Source organism: Anomaloglossus baeobatrachus, chromosome 4 (genome assembly GCF_048569485.1).
Source record: "Anomaloglossus baeobatrachus isolate aAnoBae1 chromosome 4, aAnoBae1.hap1, whole genome shotgun sequence".
NCBI lineage: Eukaryota > Metazoa > Chordata > Amphibia > Anura > Aromobatidae > Anomaloglossus > Anomaloglossus baeobatrachus.
In genome coordinates, this window is record NC_134356.1 from 180645619 (window position 1) to 180663308 (window position 17690).

Here is a 17690-nt window from a genome sequence, read left to right on the forward strand (position 1 = left end):
CAGTTTTCTCAGCCCCTCACATACCACAGCCCCTGAGGTGAGGGGTAGTGCCACAAGAAATCCTAAGTTTGGCCAGATGCTCAAGGAGTACCTTGCAGATCAAACAACTGTACTCCGACATTCCTCTGTGCCTTACAATTAATGTGTATCCAAGCTGGACACGTGGCATGAATTGGCTCTCTATGCCTTGGAAGTCCTGGCCTGCCCTGCCGCTAGCGTTTTGTCAGAGCGTGTTTTTAGTGCCGCAGGTGGAATCATTACAGATAAACGGACCCGCCTGTCAACTGTAAATGCTGACAGGCTGACTCTGATCAAGATGAACAAGGGTTGGATTTGGCCAGACTTCACCACACACCACCAGCAAATGACAGCGGAATTTAAAGTTTGGAACGGGAATTTGCCATGTACCTCCACTCACCCATGGTAACACACTTCTGGACTTTGGCTAATCGCTGGACTGCTCCTCCTTCTCCTCATGCGCCATCATGGTGACCGTTACAATAGTTAAGCCGTTGTTTCAGGTATACCCCCAGTGGTAAATTTTTTCGCCCATTCTTTCTGAATGGGCATTACAACGACAGGAGACCCGCTCCTTTGCAATGGGAACAATGTTTTGAGGCCCTCATGCACATCTCTATCCAGGGACAACGTGGAGCCTCCAAATTTTTGGCTGCCCTGCCTAAGGGCTATACTACAATAGACCCACTTCCTTACAATGGGCACTTCATGTTTACAGGCCATCATGCACGTCTCTATCCAGGGACAATATGGAGCCTGACGCTGCCACCGACTGCCACACACGTGCTGTTTTTAAATGCAAGCACGGACGCAATAAGAACCTAACTGGTTTTTAGGAGCGACAATTACTGAGAAGTCTGACACTATCAGACACTGCTGACTGACGTGTATTATACACTAGACTTGTGCGTTATATAATAGTTTGTGCAAAACGTGCACCTGTACGCTGCCACCGACAGACACACACGTGCTGTTTTTAAATGCAAGCACGGACGCAATAAGAACCTAACTGGTTTTTAGGAGCGACAATTACTGAGAAGTCTGACACTATCAGACACTGCTGACTGACGTGTATTATACACTAGACTTGTGCGTTATATAATAGTTTGTGCAAAACGTGCACCTGTACGCTGCCACCGACAGACACACACGTGCTGTTTTTAAATGCAAGCACGGACGTAATAAGAACCTAACAGGTTTTTAGGAGCGACAATTACTGAGAAGTCTGACACTATCAGACACTGCTGACTGACGTGTATTATACACTAGACTTGTGCGTTATATAATAGTTTGTGCAAAACGTGCACCTGTACGCTGCCACCGACAGACACAGACATGCTGTTTTTAAATGCAAGCACGGACGCAAAAAGAACCTAACTGGTTTTTAGGAGCGACAATTACTGAGAAGTCTGACACTATCAGACACTGCTGACTGACGTGTATTATACACTAGACTTGTGCGTTATATAATAGTTTGTGCAAAACGTGCACCTGTACGCTGCCACCGACAGACACACACGTGCTGTTTTTAAATGCAAGCACGGACGCAATAAGAACCTAACAGGTTTTTAGGAGCGACAATTACTGAGAAGTCTGACACTATCAGACACTGCTGACTGACGTGTATTATACACTAGACTTGTGCGTTATATAATAGTTTGTGCAAAACGTGCACCTGTACGCTGCCACCGACAGACACACACGTGCTGTTTTTAAATGCAAGCACGGACGCAATAAGAACCTAACTGGTTTTTAGGAGCGACAATTACTGAGAAGTCTGACACTATCAGACACTGCTGACTGACGTGTATTATACACTAGACTTGTGCGTTATATAATAGTTTGTGCAAAACGTGCACCTGTACGCTGCCACCGACAGACACACACGTGCTGTTTTTAAATGCCAGCACGGACGCAATAAGAACCTAACAGGTTTTTAGGAGCGACAATTACTGAGAAGTCTGACACTATCAGACACTGCTGACTGACGTGTATTATACACTAGACTTGTGCGTTATATAATAGTTTATGCAAAACGTGCACCTGTACGCTGCCACCGACAGACACACACGTGCTGTTTTTAAATGCAAGCACGGACGCAATAAGAACCTAACAGGTTTTTAGGAGCGACAATTACTGAAAAGTCTGACACTATCAGACACTGCTGACTGACGTGTATTATACACTAGACTTGTGCGTTATATAATAGTTTGTGCAAAACGTGCACCTGTACGCTGCCACCGACAGACACACACGTGCTGTTTTTAAATGCAAGCACGGACGCAATAAGAACCTAACTGGTTTTTAGGAGCGACAATTACTGAGAAGTCTGACACTATCAGACACTGCTGACTGACGTGTATTATACACTAGACTTGTGCGTTATATAATAGTTTGTGCAAAACGTGCACCTGTACGCTGCCACCGACAGACACACACGTGCTGTTTTTAAATGCAAGCACGGACGCAATAAGAACCTAACAGGTTTTTAGGAGCGACAATTACTGAAAAGTCTGACACTATCAGACACTGCTGACTGACGTGTATTATACACTAGACTTGTGCGTTATATAATAGTTTGTGCAAAACGTGCACCTGTACGCTGCCACCGACAGACACACACGTGCTGTTTTTAAATGCAAGCACGGACGCAATAAGAACCTAACTGGTTTTTAGGAGCGACAATTACTGAGAAGTTTGACACTATCAGACACTGCTGACTGACGTGTATTATACACTAGACTTGTGCGTTATATAATAGTTTGTGCAAAACGTGCACCTGTACGCTGCCACCGACAGACACACACGTGCTGTTTTTAAATGCAAGCACGGACGCAATAAGAACCTAACAGGTTTTTAGGAGCGACAATTACTGAGAAGTCTGACACTATCAGACACTGCTGACTGACGTGTATTATACACTAGACTTGTGCGTTATATAATAGTTTGTGCAAAACGTGCACCTGTACGCTGCCACCGACAGACACACACGTGCTGTTTTTAAATGCAAGCACGGACGCAATAAGAACCTAACTGGTTTTTAGGAGCGACAATTACTGAGAAGTCTGACACTATCTGGACTGTTTTACACTGTCTACACCAGCCCCAGATATGATGAAGGCTGGTATACGGTCACCACTAGGAATGGCTATATACCCTGCCTGCCTGCCTGCCTGTATACTGCTACAATAGTCCTGACAAGGACTCTTCTGGTCACTAGCCTGTATTCCGACCTGACTATACCCTGCCTGTATATAGCAACAATAGTCCTGAGAAGGACTCTGCTACTGTACTCCGACCTGTCTATACCCTGCCTGCCTGTATACAACTAGAATAGTCCTGAGAAGGACTTCTGGTCACACTTTTTGCAGCCCTGCTCCGGAACTAACTATAAAGGGCCGCAAAGCTTTCCCTGAATCAGCGACACTCTCCCTGCACTGACTGTCTGGATAGCTGTGAGCAGAGCACAGCGCGCCGGCCGGTATAAAGGCTCGGTCACGCTGTGCAGGCCGGCCAATCACTGCAATTCCACAACTAACAGGGCTGTGGCATTGCAGTGGTCTGCCAGCCAATCCCTGCATGAGGGCTGGCTCTCAAAAGAGCGCCAACATGCAGAAATGAAGACCACGAGTACAGCACGAGTATCGTGAGATTACTCGGTCCCCGCCGAGCAGCCCGAGTACAGCGATACTCGTGCGAGTACCGAGTAGTTACAAGCATGCTCGCTCATCACTATAATTTAGTCAATTGGAGATTATCATTGAATATTCTGTAAATGTTACTAGTTTTCCAGAAGATCTCATTAGTTGGATTGTGCAAAAGAAAATTCAGTAATCTCGGAATCTTGAAGGCAGAAGTTATTGTATCTGCCAAGAATTCACTTATACTAACCCAATTAATCTTTTCTGTATCAGGCAGATGGTATACCTCAGCAAGAGCCTCAAATCCTAAAAGAGAATTATTTCTTAATAAATTACACATGTTTAAAATTCCCTTCTTTTTCTAACCATCTAGTTTAATATGTGGGATTAATAATTCTAATAAATCTAACGAGACCTCTCTAAGCTCGCTGAGGGGTTCGCCCTGGCGTAATAAAATATCTTGCAGTAATCTCCACGTTCTTACTTCTGCCTAGGTAGTCGGATTATCCACTAAACGTTTGTTTCTTTTTATTAAATATGACAAGATAACATCCCGTTTATGACGATTATGGCACAGGCCTTTCTCAATGTACATCCAACTATTGTTGAAATGATCCAGTAATGTGTTTTGGGTTTGCTTGACCAAATTCGTCAAATAATAGGCTTGGATATTAGGCAAGCCAATACCTCCATTTTTCTTATGCTTAAATAAAGTAAGTTTAGAGATTCTGGGAACCTTCCCCTGCCAAACAAAAGATGAGATCTGTGCTTGTATTTTAATTAATATTTGTTTTGGAATAGTCAAGGGCAGACAACGCAAAATTTTTGGTAGAATAAGAGATTTATAAGAGACTATTTTCCCTACCCAGGACGTTTCAGTGATTTTTAAGGTATCCAAAGTGGCTTGAATAACATCTAAGGCGCGCCTGACATTAACCGAAATTATTTTATGTAAATTAGAAGGGATAATTATACCTAAATATAGAAGATCATTGGACGACAAGTCGAACATAAATTCTAACTGCAAAAAATTACGTAAATGTGGATCTAAATTATACTCCAACATTTTAGATTTGGAATGATTAGATTGATAATAGGAAATATTAGAAAAATCTGTAATAATGGAACTAACACGCCGCAAAGACTCCAACGGATTGGTTAGCGTCATCTAGACACACTTTGAAGAGGACTGATCTGTGAGGAGAAACGCTTTTTGTAGAGTTGTTGATGAATTATCGTATGAAGATAAGTAATTTCATGTATTGGAAAGAGGAGAGAAAAGCTGTGGAAAATAAAGTATAATAGGGTCTTACCCTTATAGGTACAGGGCAAGGGAAGGGGGAGCAATAATACTCACCAGCTGTAGTTGTGACAGTCACAACGACTATATTCGCATGTACAAATGGACCACGGCAGCGGCAACCCAAGTAGCTGATAACAGAGAGAGGTGTAGAAAAAGGGTTTCTGTATGCCGCGCCAATGATCACAAGTCTGAAGATCAGATTAATGTGGCTTTATTGTTGCATAGATCTACGCGTTTCAGGAGCTCTGCCCCCTTACTCAGGACCATAGAAAAGACAACATCAAATTTGATCAAATTTGCGGCTCTCGGAAGAAGGGAGCAAAAAACAAAAATGCAAAAACGGAAAGTGCCCCGGGGCTGAAGGGGTTAAACTACATATATAAAGACCAGGTTAAGAATCACAGTGAATGTGTGTGCTCTACACAGTTGCTGTGTATTGCAGAGTGCAGCCTTACCAGTAGTCACCTATGAAGCATTATTCTCAGAACAAGGCTCCATAAGTTGTATTACAGAATTGGTGGATGTCATGGGAATGCCATGGACTACGTCGGAGCTGTGAGGATTTTATTTTATAATAAATTGGTGAATGATGGACTGTCTCTTGACTCTCCTCTCTTTATATATCTTTCAGATTCCCATTTGTGGACTATGTTGTATTCCTTAAACTACTTTGGATCTTTATGGTGTTTTTTTTAATACATTGGAGAACCAGGGCTATAGTCAAATAAGTGTTTATTAAAATAAAATAATTTTTTGCTCTTTTTATTTACTGGGTTAGTAATACGGGTGTCTGACAGACACCTCTCCATTACTAACGCATGGGCTTGATACTAGCTAACATTATATAGCTGACATTAATCATTGACATATATTACCCCAATTGCAATCGGGAAGAGTCAGGAGAAGGGTCAGAATTGATGCATCTAATGTAATGTGCCAATCCTGGGGTGGCTATTTTCTGGTATTTTTAGGCTGGGAAGGACCAAATAACCATGGACCTTCCCAGCCTGATAATATCCGCTCACTGCTGACTGATTTTCTTTCAAGACTAAAAAGCTTACTCTAATCTAAGTTCTCCCTGCTTCTAGAGAACAGTATGCCAAGCATTTGGTCTCATATAAGACCTTAAATGCGAATGGGCTGGCCAATCACAGTAATGCCATTAGCCATCATGACTATGGCTTTACCGTGTATGGCGGGCAGTTTGCACATGTTGCTTAGCTGCCTAACAGCCAAAAACATGCAGTGCATAAGATTGATACTTGATTGAGTAACAAGGGTGCCTAAGCAAACAAGATTTTAGGGTGTATAAAAAGAGAGATTAGATCCCGTGATCCCAACGTATTGTTACCCCTCTATAAATCACTTGTAAGGCCACATTTGGAATATGGGATCCAGTTTTGGGCTCCACATTTTAAAAAGGACATTCAGAAGTTAGATTCAGTTCAAAGGCGGGCAACTAAACTACTAGAAGGAATGGAAGGCCTCCCATATGATGAGAGGTTGAAAAAGTTAGATACAGTATATTTAGCTTAGAAAAAAGACGTCGCAGAGGAGATCTCATTTATTTGCATAAATACATGTGTGGTCAATATAAAGGACTGGCACATGACTTATTTCTTCCAAAGACAATACTAAGGACCAGGGGGCATACACTGTAAGTGGAAGAAAAGCGATTCCGGCAGCTAAATAGGAAAGGGTTCTTTACAGTTAGAGCAGTCAGACTGTGGAATGCCCTACCACAAGAGGTAGCAATGGCAGACACTATAAAAGCTTTTAAAAAAGAGCTAGATGATTTCCTCAGTACACACAACATTGTTGGTTATAAATTACTAAGTGACCAAATGTAGAACTGGTGGAGGAAGGTTGAACTAGATGGACCTAGGTCCTTCTTCAACCTAAGTAACTATGTTACTATGAGTATCGAGTAGTGCTGAACAGGCTTGCTCATCACAAATTTTATGCCATCTCAGTGCTATTACTTATGTATTTGATCTGCATTTGGACTATTTACCCCACTTTCTCCTACTGCATTGAGCCCCACACACATTCACTGTAATGTAACCTTGCATTTATATATGTAATTTAAATACATATTTGTTCATTTTCTACTTTTGGCTACAATTATTTCTGAATAGGTTGTTTAGGTGAAAATCATGTGCATGGGCCAACCCCTTTAACAACTTGCATTACTTGAAGAATAACATTTTCTGCTTTTCTAACAGAAATCTCAATAGAGAACAGTATAAATTCATTTTTATTTTTAAAAAATATTCAGTTCTTTGTACAGACTAAGTATGGAAGGGCACTGCCAAGGGGAAATCTGTCAAAGGTGAGCAATTTCTGTCCTACTGCAGCTTGGATTGTTGCCTAAATGTATTTTTTGTTTTGTTTTCACAGATTTATTCTCATCATTTCATATGTAATTGCTTAGTATTCCCTTGGGTCAATGTTGCACACAGACTGCAGCATCTTTTTTGGAAATCAAAAGTTGAATTCTCTGCTAGGTTTTATTAGGACAGGGAAAAGGTTGTCTCCTAGCCTGTATTTTGCAGGTAAATGCTCCAGGCATATGAGATATCGCACTGATTAAGGTGCCAAATGGCCTCTAATCACATTAAAATGAAATGTGACCACTGCTCACCAAAATAGGGACGTAACTGTCACCTTTTCTCTTTTTCTGTAATAGCAAAAGCTATCTGGTAATGTGGCTGTCTATTCATATTTCAGATACAATGAAATAAGCGCTGTTTGACAGATCTCATTACAATATGGATCACACTGTCTAGAATTATCCAAAAGCATCAAAACAAGTATTCCACATAAAGATATATATATATATATATATATATATATATATATATATATATATATATAAAATGCTACCTCAGTCTGATATTGTTTAGATATTGGGTGCAGCCAGCATTTGAGTATATAAAAATTGCCCCACTTTTTCCATTTTCCAATTATTTAAGGGGTGCATATATCAAAGTTTAGACTTTGGCAAACTTCAACTATGAAATCTATCTTCCAAATTGGTTTCTTTATTGCTTCTAATAAAGTTTAAGTAGGCTTCATTTACTGTGTTAAACTAAAATCTACCTTTTATTTAACATGTTTTCAAATGTATACAAAAGAAAAGTGTCTACACAGTGTAAAGTGTGAAGGGACCTTCTTAAAGATTGGTATGGTTGACTGTTCACTGGGAAGTGGTCCTGGATTTTGGGTATAGGTACATTCACATGCAACTCCCAGCTAATTGGACCAATTTGACCCACCAAGACAATGAGTCCGATGAGAGTTACGGTTTGTAAGCAGCTTTGTCATGTGTCATAATTAGAGATGAGCAAACCTATGGTTCAGTGTTTAGTTTTCGGCTGAACACCGACTTTAAAAAAAAAAACCTTAGAGTTTGGGTTCGGAGTTGGGATGCTTTACGTATGAACTTCACTCACGCAAGCATTGCTGTTCTCAAGTGCACAAGAAGCTCTGCCCGGTTTGAGCTGATTGCAGTGTTTGAATAGCTTGCACTGGGGGTAACAACAGCATTATGAGATATAGTGGGCAACCCCCTCAAAAAAAAGAAAAACCCCACGCACCCAACCCTGTAAGTGTTCCGCTTATGGCTGGCTGCATGTGGTCAGAGACCCACACTGCCAATCAGTGACTTCTATTGTGGTTCGGGCCAAGTCCGAACCCATGGAGGTACGGTTTGGCTGCATGAGCCAAGCCAAACTTGCACGGGTTCACTCATCTCTAGTCAAAATGCTCAGGAGGTGGAGCAACATATATAATTACCATATTTTCTTATTTCGTCATTCAAATAACTTTTTTGACATTTTTTTCATAATGCTTGAGGAATAATTTTTATGTGATATTTAAATTTTAATTTTTATTTTTGCTGATATCAGGGAAGAATGTAAAAGGTATCTGTTCTTAACACTTTTTCTTTTTTTAACACAAAAGTTCAATAAAATACACTCTAAATTATGTAGTCATTTTCCAATTTTTTTATGTATTGGGCAGTTTGCTTAAGGCAGGGCTTGAAAAACAATGGTATACCTTTAAGTGGTTTTCTTGTTTAACTTAGTTTTATGCGATTTTTCTATACTTTTCGTTTTTTTTCACATATTGTGAAAAGAACAATGAGTGGCATTTAAACACTAAATTACATTTAATTTTTATTACTGACTTCCATTGTTACTGGAGCTGGATTATTAGTCCCAGTTACAGGGAAAATTGGCCTCCTGCCTGCACTGCAGAGATCATCTGGGTTTGCTAAGAAACAGCAGCTAATGTGTATGCTTAAGGAGGAGCATGGCTGTGCTGTTTCAGCATCAATGTGATGTTGTGATGTGCAGGGGAGCTCTGGTGTGGGATCTTACCAGCAAAGTAAAGCTAGTCTGCATCATTGATTGTGCTAGCATCATTGTGCTTTTAAAATCAAAGTCACAGAAAGATTAATTTAAATTTCCACAAAATATTAGAATTAACAAAAAAGGCAACAGCAATTACCTGCCCAGGTTATAAGCACTAATGCACTAACAGTACACAAACCACTTTAATAATGGTGAAGACAACACAAGTGCAAAATACTGATGAGCCAACTATAAAATAAACCTCCCAAATTTTTTATAAATACATCAATGCCAAAAGGATAAAAAGGTGGTATCGGTCCCATAAAAGATTACAACAAGATAGCTATAGAGGATATGGAAAAGGCTGAGATATTAAACAGGCACTTTTCATTCGTGTTCACCAAGGAACTGACTGTTCTAGGGCTCATTCAACAAGGCAAAAATCAAAGTATCCCCCTGATATAATTAATTTAACACAAGAAGTATGCCTGAATATGAGTAATTTAAACATTGACAAATCCCCCGGGCCAGATGGCATTCATCCACGGATATTGAGGGAATTGAGCTCAGTAATTGACAGACTGCTGTGTCTCATCTTCTTAGATTCTCTTGTAACAGGGTTGGCTGATGTGGTACCAATATGTTAGAAAGGTAAGAGGGTGGATCCAGCTAACTACCGTCTGGTAAGTCTGACATCAGTGGTGTGCAAGGTTTTTGAGGGCATTTTAAGAGATGACAGGCAACGATATGTATTAGAGAGAAGAATATAATAACTGATAACCAGCATGGATTCATGAAAGATAAGTCGTGTCTAACCAAAATGTTGGGTTTCTATAAGGAAGTAAGTGCAAATATGGATATTTGTAATGCAGCTGATATAATTTATTTCAACTTTACAAAGGAATTTGATACTGTGCCACAAAAAATCTTGTAATGAAGCTCCAAAAGCAGGGACTAGGGGAAACTATAAACAGATAGGTAAGAAATTGGCTAAAAGATAGGAAACAAAGCGTAGTCATAAATGGTAAATTCTCTAGTTGAGCTATGGACAGCAGTGGGGTACCGCAGGGATCTGTGCTAGGACAATTCTTTTTAATCTCTTTGTCAATGACCTTGTGGATTGGATTAATAGTAAAGTGTCAGTCTTTGCTGATGACACCAAACTATGTAGGATATTAAAAACGGACCTTGATAGTACAATATTACATAAATGTACTTGAATACATGTCAGAATGGGCAAACACTTGGCAAATGAGATTTAATGTTGTTAAATGTAAAGTAATGCACCTAAGATGGAGTAATCCTATAGCTTCATATACATTAAATGGAAGTAAACTCGGGACTACAGAACTGGAGAAGGACTTGGGTATTGTCATTACAAATAAGCTGAGCAGCAGAACTCAATTTCAAGCAGCAGCTGCAAAAGCAAACAAGATTTTAGGGTGTATAAAAAGAGAGATGAGATCCCGTGATCCCAATGTATTGTTACTCCTCTAAAAGTCACTTGTAAGGCCACATCTGGAATATGGGATTCAGTTTTGGACTCCACATTTTAAAAAGGACATTCAAAAAATAAAGTCAGTTCAAAGGCGGCTATCTAGACTACTACAAGGAATGGAAGGCCTCCCATATGATGAGAGGTTGAAAATGTTGGACTTGCTTAGCTTAGGAAAAAGATGTCTCATAGGAGATGTCATTTATATGTATAAATACATGTGTGGTCAATTCAAAGGACTGGCACTTGACTTATTCCTTCCAAAGACAATACTTAGGACCAGAGGGCACTCACTGTGAGTGGAAGAAAAGCAATTCTGGCAGCTAAATAGGAGAGGGTTCTTTACAGTTAGTGCAACCAGACTGTGGAAAGCCCTACCACAAGAGGTAGTTATGGCTGATACTATATCAACTTTTAAAAAAGGGCTGGATGATTTCCTTAAAACACACAACATTGTTGATTATAAATTATTTAATGACAAATATATAACTGGTGGAGGAAGGTTGAACTAGATGGACCTAGGTCTTTTTCAACCTATGTAACTATGTAACTATGTAAGCACTCGCAACCTACCAATGCAAATAGGGGGTAATTGCTTAGCACTAGTGATGTGCAGACCCGGACTGTAAAAGTCCAGATCCACGCGGTTTAAAATGTACCTGAGTGCCGGGCCCATTATTCTCAAGGAATGACGGCTAATAATCCAGGTCTATGAATTTGAGAAATAAAAAAAAATTAAAAATACAGAATATTAGAATGAAGCAAGCGTGCTACACTTACCGAGATTCTGGCGCAGTGGTATGTTTTATGAGAAGAGGTAAAGAGTGAAAGGTCATGAGAAAGTGAAAACTGGTGGTTCCAGTTTGGAAAGGGAAGTTGGCACACATTTATGGGTAGGTGGCACTCATGTGTAACTTTATATACTGTACATTATGTACTGAGTGTGCATGCATGTACATATATCATTTAGACTGTACACATATACTGAACTTTATACAGTCACTACACACTCACTAAGTACATTCTTAAGATGAGAGAATCAATTCAAGGAGGATCAAGATTGAGTTGAACTTTGTGGTTTTACGAAAATTCGAGCATTTTGACACTTGATTTACAGTTTGCAAAAAAAAAAAAGTTTCCCGACACCATTTCACAAACAACTGGACCATCAGAGAGCAGGTAAAAAATGTTATTGCCACTCATGCTTTTCCATAAGGCCCTGCAGCTATGACATCTTATAGATTATCATAAAATTATAGAATGAAGAGAGGCACTCACCCCAAAAAAATGCAAGGTCCTTTATTTCATATGGATGAACAGGGGCAGGGAGAGGATGTGGGAAGCAAGGACGACAGCTGCCGTTTCCCGCTTGGAATAAAGGCAGTACTAAAAAAGCTCAGGTCAAAAGGGTGAACCTGGAAAGGTAGAGAAATTAATTAAATGATGACATGAAGAAGATGAATGGAAAAAATTAAGGAAAAAGATGAAAAAAAAGTAATAAATAATGAGAATAAAGAAAATCAAATAAAAATAAGCATCTAATTACAAATTATAGAAAGATAAAAAAATATTTAAAAATGAAAATAGAGGAAAACTTTAATGTGCTCCCTTCCTTAAAAAATTAAAAATAGGGATTTTATGTGAATAATTTGAAGTTTTGTATTTAATTGAATTGTTTGTTATCTCCGTTATCTGTATTGATAAGGATCCCACCAACTTTTCAAAGTTGAGGGAGGTCCTATGACGTATGTATTCATGAGCATATATACAAGCTCATCCCTCCTGAGATCTTATTATCCTTGTCACTGATATACTGTCCTGAGGAAGGGGGCTGCGACCCCTGAAACGCATTGACCTGTGCCTAGCTTATACAATAAAAATTGGAATAAGGTTTTTCGGCTCATATTGGTGACAAACACGGCATTACACCCGTTATTTCCAATAATTCACCTGATTTCTCCGGGTCTGCAGCTGTCTCCACTTACTACTAAGCAATAAATAGGAGTTATGACCTTTCACAGCCCCTATAGGTGAGTGTACCTTATCCCTTTTCTCTCTTTTTAACTCTGGTAAGACCCCATATGCCTTTTGTTCCACAGTCTTTGAAACAATAGGCAACAGAAGGGAGGCAGAGTAGAGAGGAGAAAGGACGGAAGAGGGGCACAGTGCCAAATATGGGGCATAAGGAATAAGACCGGAAAAAGAGGAGTAAAAGGACAGAAATTGGGTACAATGACTAAATAGATATTATTAAGCACACATAGGTATACCAACACAGGGATAGGGAAACACAATCTCTCAGTTGCCACACCTCCACATTTGGCTTCTGTACAGACTAGTACTCCAGCTGCACAGTACCCATTGGCCTCTGCACAGACTGGAATATCCCTGACGGTAGGATTAGCAGTTGACAGCTTTGGCCTTGCTTCATGATCAGCCTTCAAGTTGAACTTTAACAAATAAACTATAAAAAGTGCATGTAAGGCTAGGTTCACATTTCCGTTGTTTATGATCAGTCACAATCCGCCGCTCTGATAAACAACGCAATACCTTTGGCGGATTCCGTTGTTTCCCATAGACTGGCATGAGCGGCAGCTTGCGACTGATGCCCTTGCGTTGCATCGCCGCCCAACTGATCAGTCGTGGAACGACTGACCGTCGATCAGCAGGAACACAGCTTGTTAGATTTTTTGAGCAGCAGAGTCCTTATGTTTTCACTGCGCATGCTCAAATCTTGTGTTTAATCATTCAAATGAATGTCTCTCTCGGCGACCAGGAGATCAGCTGATCTCCCGGCCGCCGGCTTCTGTGAGCGATCAGCTGATCTCCCGGCCGCCGGCTTTTGAGAGCGATCAGCTAATCGTTCACACTAGCTTGCCGATCAGCTGATCGTTCACAGAAGCCGGCCGCTGGGCAATGAGCGGATCGCTCTCAAAAGCCGGTGGCCGGCTATTGTGAACGATCAGCTGATTGTTCTCGCTCTCTCATTTTACAACGGAATCCACTTTATCATGACAATGAATTCCAATTCTTGTCATCCGTTGTACAATGCATCACTCACAAGCGTCAAGCAACGCATGTGACTGATGCAAAACAACGAAAATGTGAACCTAGCCTAAGACAAAAGCAATAGTGGGGGGGCGTGGCCTAATGATGGACGACACAGGACGTATCTTTTAATTGCTGCTGTACCTCCAACCTCAAAAGCGATGTAGAAGAAGATAAAACTCATCCATTTCTGGGAAAAAAAAGTATAAAAGCTTCAGGAAGACATGAGGAGCCTTTAGAGACTAAATTTGACAAATTTCACATCAAAATAGTTGTAACCCAGGTCTCGTTAAGCTGTAAGTGGCGCATGGAGGTGCCTCTGTGACAGGACAATTATTCTACTACTAAACACCAGAGAAGATAATTTCTCACAAAATAATTTAATATTCTTTATCTGCTTTTATCAATAATCTAAATTATCCCACAATTAATGGATAATCTCCTCACACTGCTGAATAACATCCCTCTGAGGAGACAGCAAACTGCCTTTATGTAGTGAGGGAGCCATCTAGTTGTCATGGGGACACCTCAGAAAACATAAGTTACAGCTATTCAGGAAATTTACTTCGACTAAATTTGCCCTCAAAGGAGTAAGAAACATCCCCACCTACAATTTCAGATCTTTTTGGGGCAATTCTGACTTGGTACAAGAGAATTATTTAAAGCTGAAATTGACAGTGTTGAATTCCTGTCAGTGCTGCCTATGAACCCTGTTTAACTCTGATCTATGACAGGATAACTGCCCTGACAGAAAGCATTCTTGACAGCTTTTTGGAGAAATTATTCTGATTAAAACGAACTACACTTGATAAGAAGAGACCCTAATAAATATATTAAGACCATAATTGATAATATCTGTGCAAATTCACAGGATAAATCGGCGGCTGAAATCAGTGGTGCAAACAACTGTAGCCAGCATGACAGACTTATATGCAGTTTACATATCAGAGATCTTCTATAGCCTCAGCTGTGACACTTCTGACCGTAATACTAAAACCTGGTCTGACTTGTTTTAACACTTTGCAGAAAGAGAGCCCTTTACTGAATGATTCTAGGCATACCCTATGAAAAATTAAGCTGGTACAACGTAATTATTATTATTATTGTTATTTTTATTGCCTGTGTAAACTGCACTGGTGAATACCAGCGCAACTTTAATATAAACCCTTGCATGTCAGTCACTTCTGAACATCTGACAGCCTAAACTAAGTGTGGTCCAACTAATCTCAATACTCAAGGGAGGGGGGACTCTCCCCTGCATAATTCCAGACATCGTTCGAAAAAAATAAAGCTGGCACAAAAAAGTTATTGAGACTAAAACATTGCGGGATTGCCGACAGTGGTAATGGATAGTAAAGCTCTCTAGACATCAAAGAGATATAATAAATTAGGCAAACTAGTTATACACCAAGTTTAAAAACTATAATTAATCCCTTAAGTGACCTACTATATAATATTAATATTCCTAAAACAAAATGTCTCAAAAAAATAACAGAAAAGGAAAAGAGGAAAATACTTCGACTACATCAACAAACACCAAAGAGGCACCATCTAACACAACAAATATTTCACCTGGGAATCCAAGCTCTGGAGCAATTCCCAAAATAATTAAAGACAAACGCCAACAAGGGAAGAAAAGAGGCTCAAGACAAAAAGAAAAGGATGCGTCAAAAAACAGAGATGCTGACTGGGATGCTTGGGCCATGGATTCAGATTCAGATTCTGGAAATGAACTTTCTTCTTCACTCAACAGTCCAGATAAACAAAGAGCACGCTTGGATGTCGAAAATAACTCACCTGATACCTCATCGATGGACTTAGGAGCTGTAAAAGAAAATGTTATTTTATCACAAGATATACTCTCACTCCAAAAATTCATTTCGGACTCACTTTCTAATTTCAGAATGTCAATTCAGTGGGACTTAGATCAACGGTTCAACGAAATGAGATCAACTTTCAATTCTATGTCCACAAGAATTAAAAAAACAGAAACTGAAGTCGATTCATTGAAAAAAAGATACCAAAGTGGTCGCTATAGAGCAATTGAAAATGAAAGAAGAAATCAGAATTTTGAAACAAAAACTAACTGACCAAGAAGACAGGAATCGCAGGAATAATTTTAAGGTTAGAGGCATTCCTGAAAATGTCAAAAATAACGAACTTTTGCAATATATCCAGAAACTACTGAAAACAACCTTGCCTAACATGTCAGAATTGGATTTGACTGTAGATAGGGCTCATAGGCTACCTAGACCAAAATTTATATCACAGACACTCCGAGGGATATCATTCTCAGGATACATTTCTATAAAACGAAAGAAAAACTATTTGAATACCTAAGACTTCACAAGAGTCTTCCTTCACCCTACAAGAATTTAAAGATTTTTTCGGATTTATCTAAAGAAACCCTTCTACAGAGGAAAAGTCTCAATAGTATCACTCAACTACTTAGACAGAACAACATATCATATAGATGGGGATTTCCTACAAGGATCCTAATCCATCATTAAGGAAAGACTTTGTCTATCATCTCTGCGAAAGAAGGCGAGAAGATGCTAAAGGATCTTGGACTCGTTACAACTTGATTTATTATTTCTTCTCTAGGCTCATCAATTTAGTTGGACAATATTTATGGTCCATCACCTGGATTTGAAGAACACTTCATTATCACTGGATTTGGATATCGACTCATAAAAGAGGTTGGAGTAAGACATTGGCTGTTAAACTTTACCCCCATCAGGAGTGATTCTTGAAATGGGTTTCATTTCATTTCCATATCAAGATCCTCCAGGAAGACTTTAAGACTTATGTTATACAGTTATGTTTTTCTTGTTTGTATTACTTGTGTTTAACCTTTTTCTTTCCATACAGGAACAAAATAATAGTCAAGTTATATGTTTATACGAATCTAATCTTTGGTTACCCCACACAACATTTGGAATAACCACCTTTTTCAATACTATTGCTAATGACACTTAATCTCTTGACATATAATGTCAGGGGACTAACCAGTCCAAGGAAGAGATTTGTGGTATGGAAATTCCTGAATGAATCAAAGGCGGATGTTGTAGGTCTCCAAGAGACAAAATTTAAAAAGTCCAAACCGCCTTCATTCAACCATAGACGTTTTCCCCACAAATATACTTCCTCAAATGAAAAAAAAAGGCTGGAGTGGCTATTCTAATTAGAGATTCTGTAACCTTTGAACTTATTACTAAGGTATCTGATAATGCAGGTAGGTATTGCATAATAGTGTGCAAAATCAACAACACAATATATACATTTGTTAATGTATATGCACCAAATAGAGGCCAGATACACTTCCTTAATAAGTTGATGACTATTGTCAGAGAAGTTCAGAAGGGGGATTTGATTCTCTTTGGTGATTTTAATATGGTACCAAATGGCATGCTAGATTCAACATCTAAAACAAGATATCTTTTACCTACATTAGATAATTGGCTTGAAGACGAAGAATTGTTTGATATGTTCAGGTGCTTAAATACGAGTTCAAGAGACTATACGTATTATTCTGACTCCCATAAGACTTTTTCAAGAATAGACTTGGTTCTAACTACATTATTTACAATAAATAAATTTAAATCTGTAAGCATAGGTCAAAGAACCTGGTCTGACCATTCCCCTGTAAATTTTCAGATAGGTTCTGGAAAATTAGATAATAGTGATAGAATATGGAGGTGCAATTCGTATTTGCTTAGAAACCCAAAACATACTGCAGTAATTGAAGAAGCCCTTAAAAATTATTTCAAGGAAAATGACACAAACAACATCTCAATTAGCTCTCTTTGGAACGCACATAAAGCGGT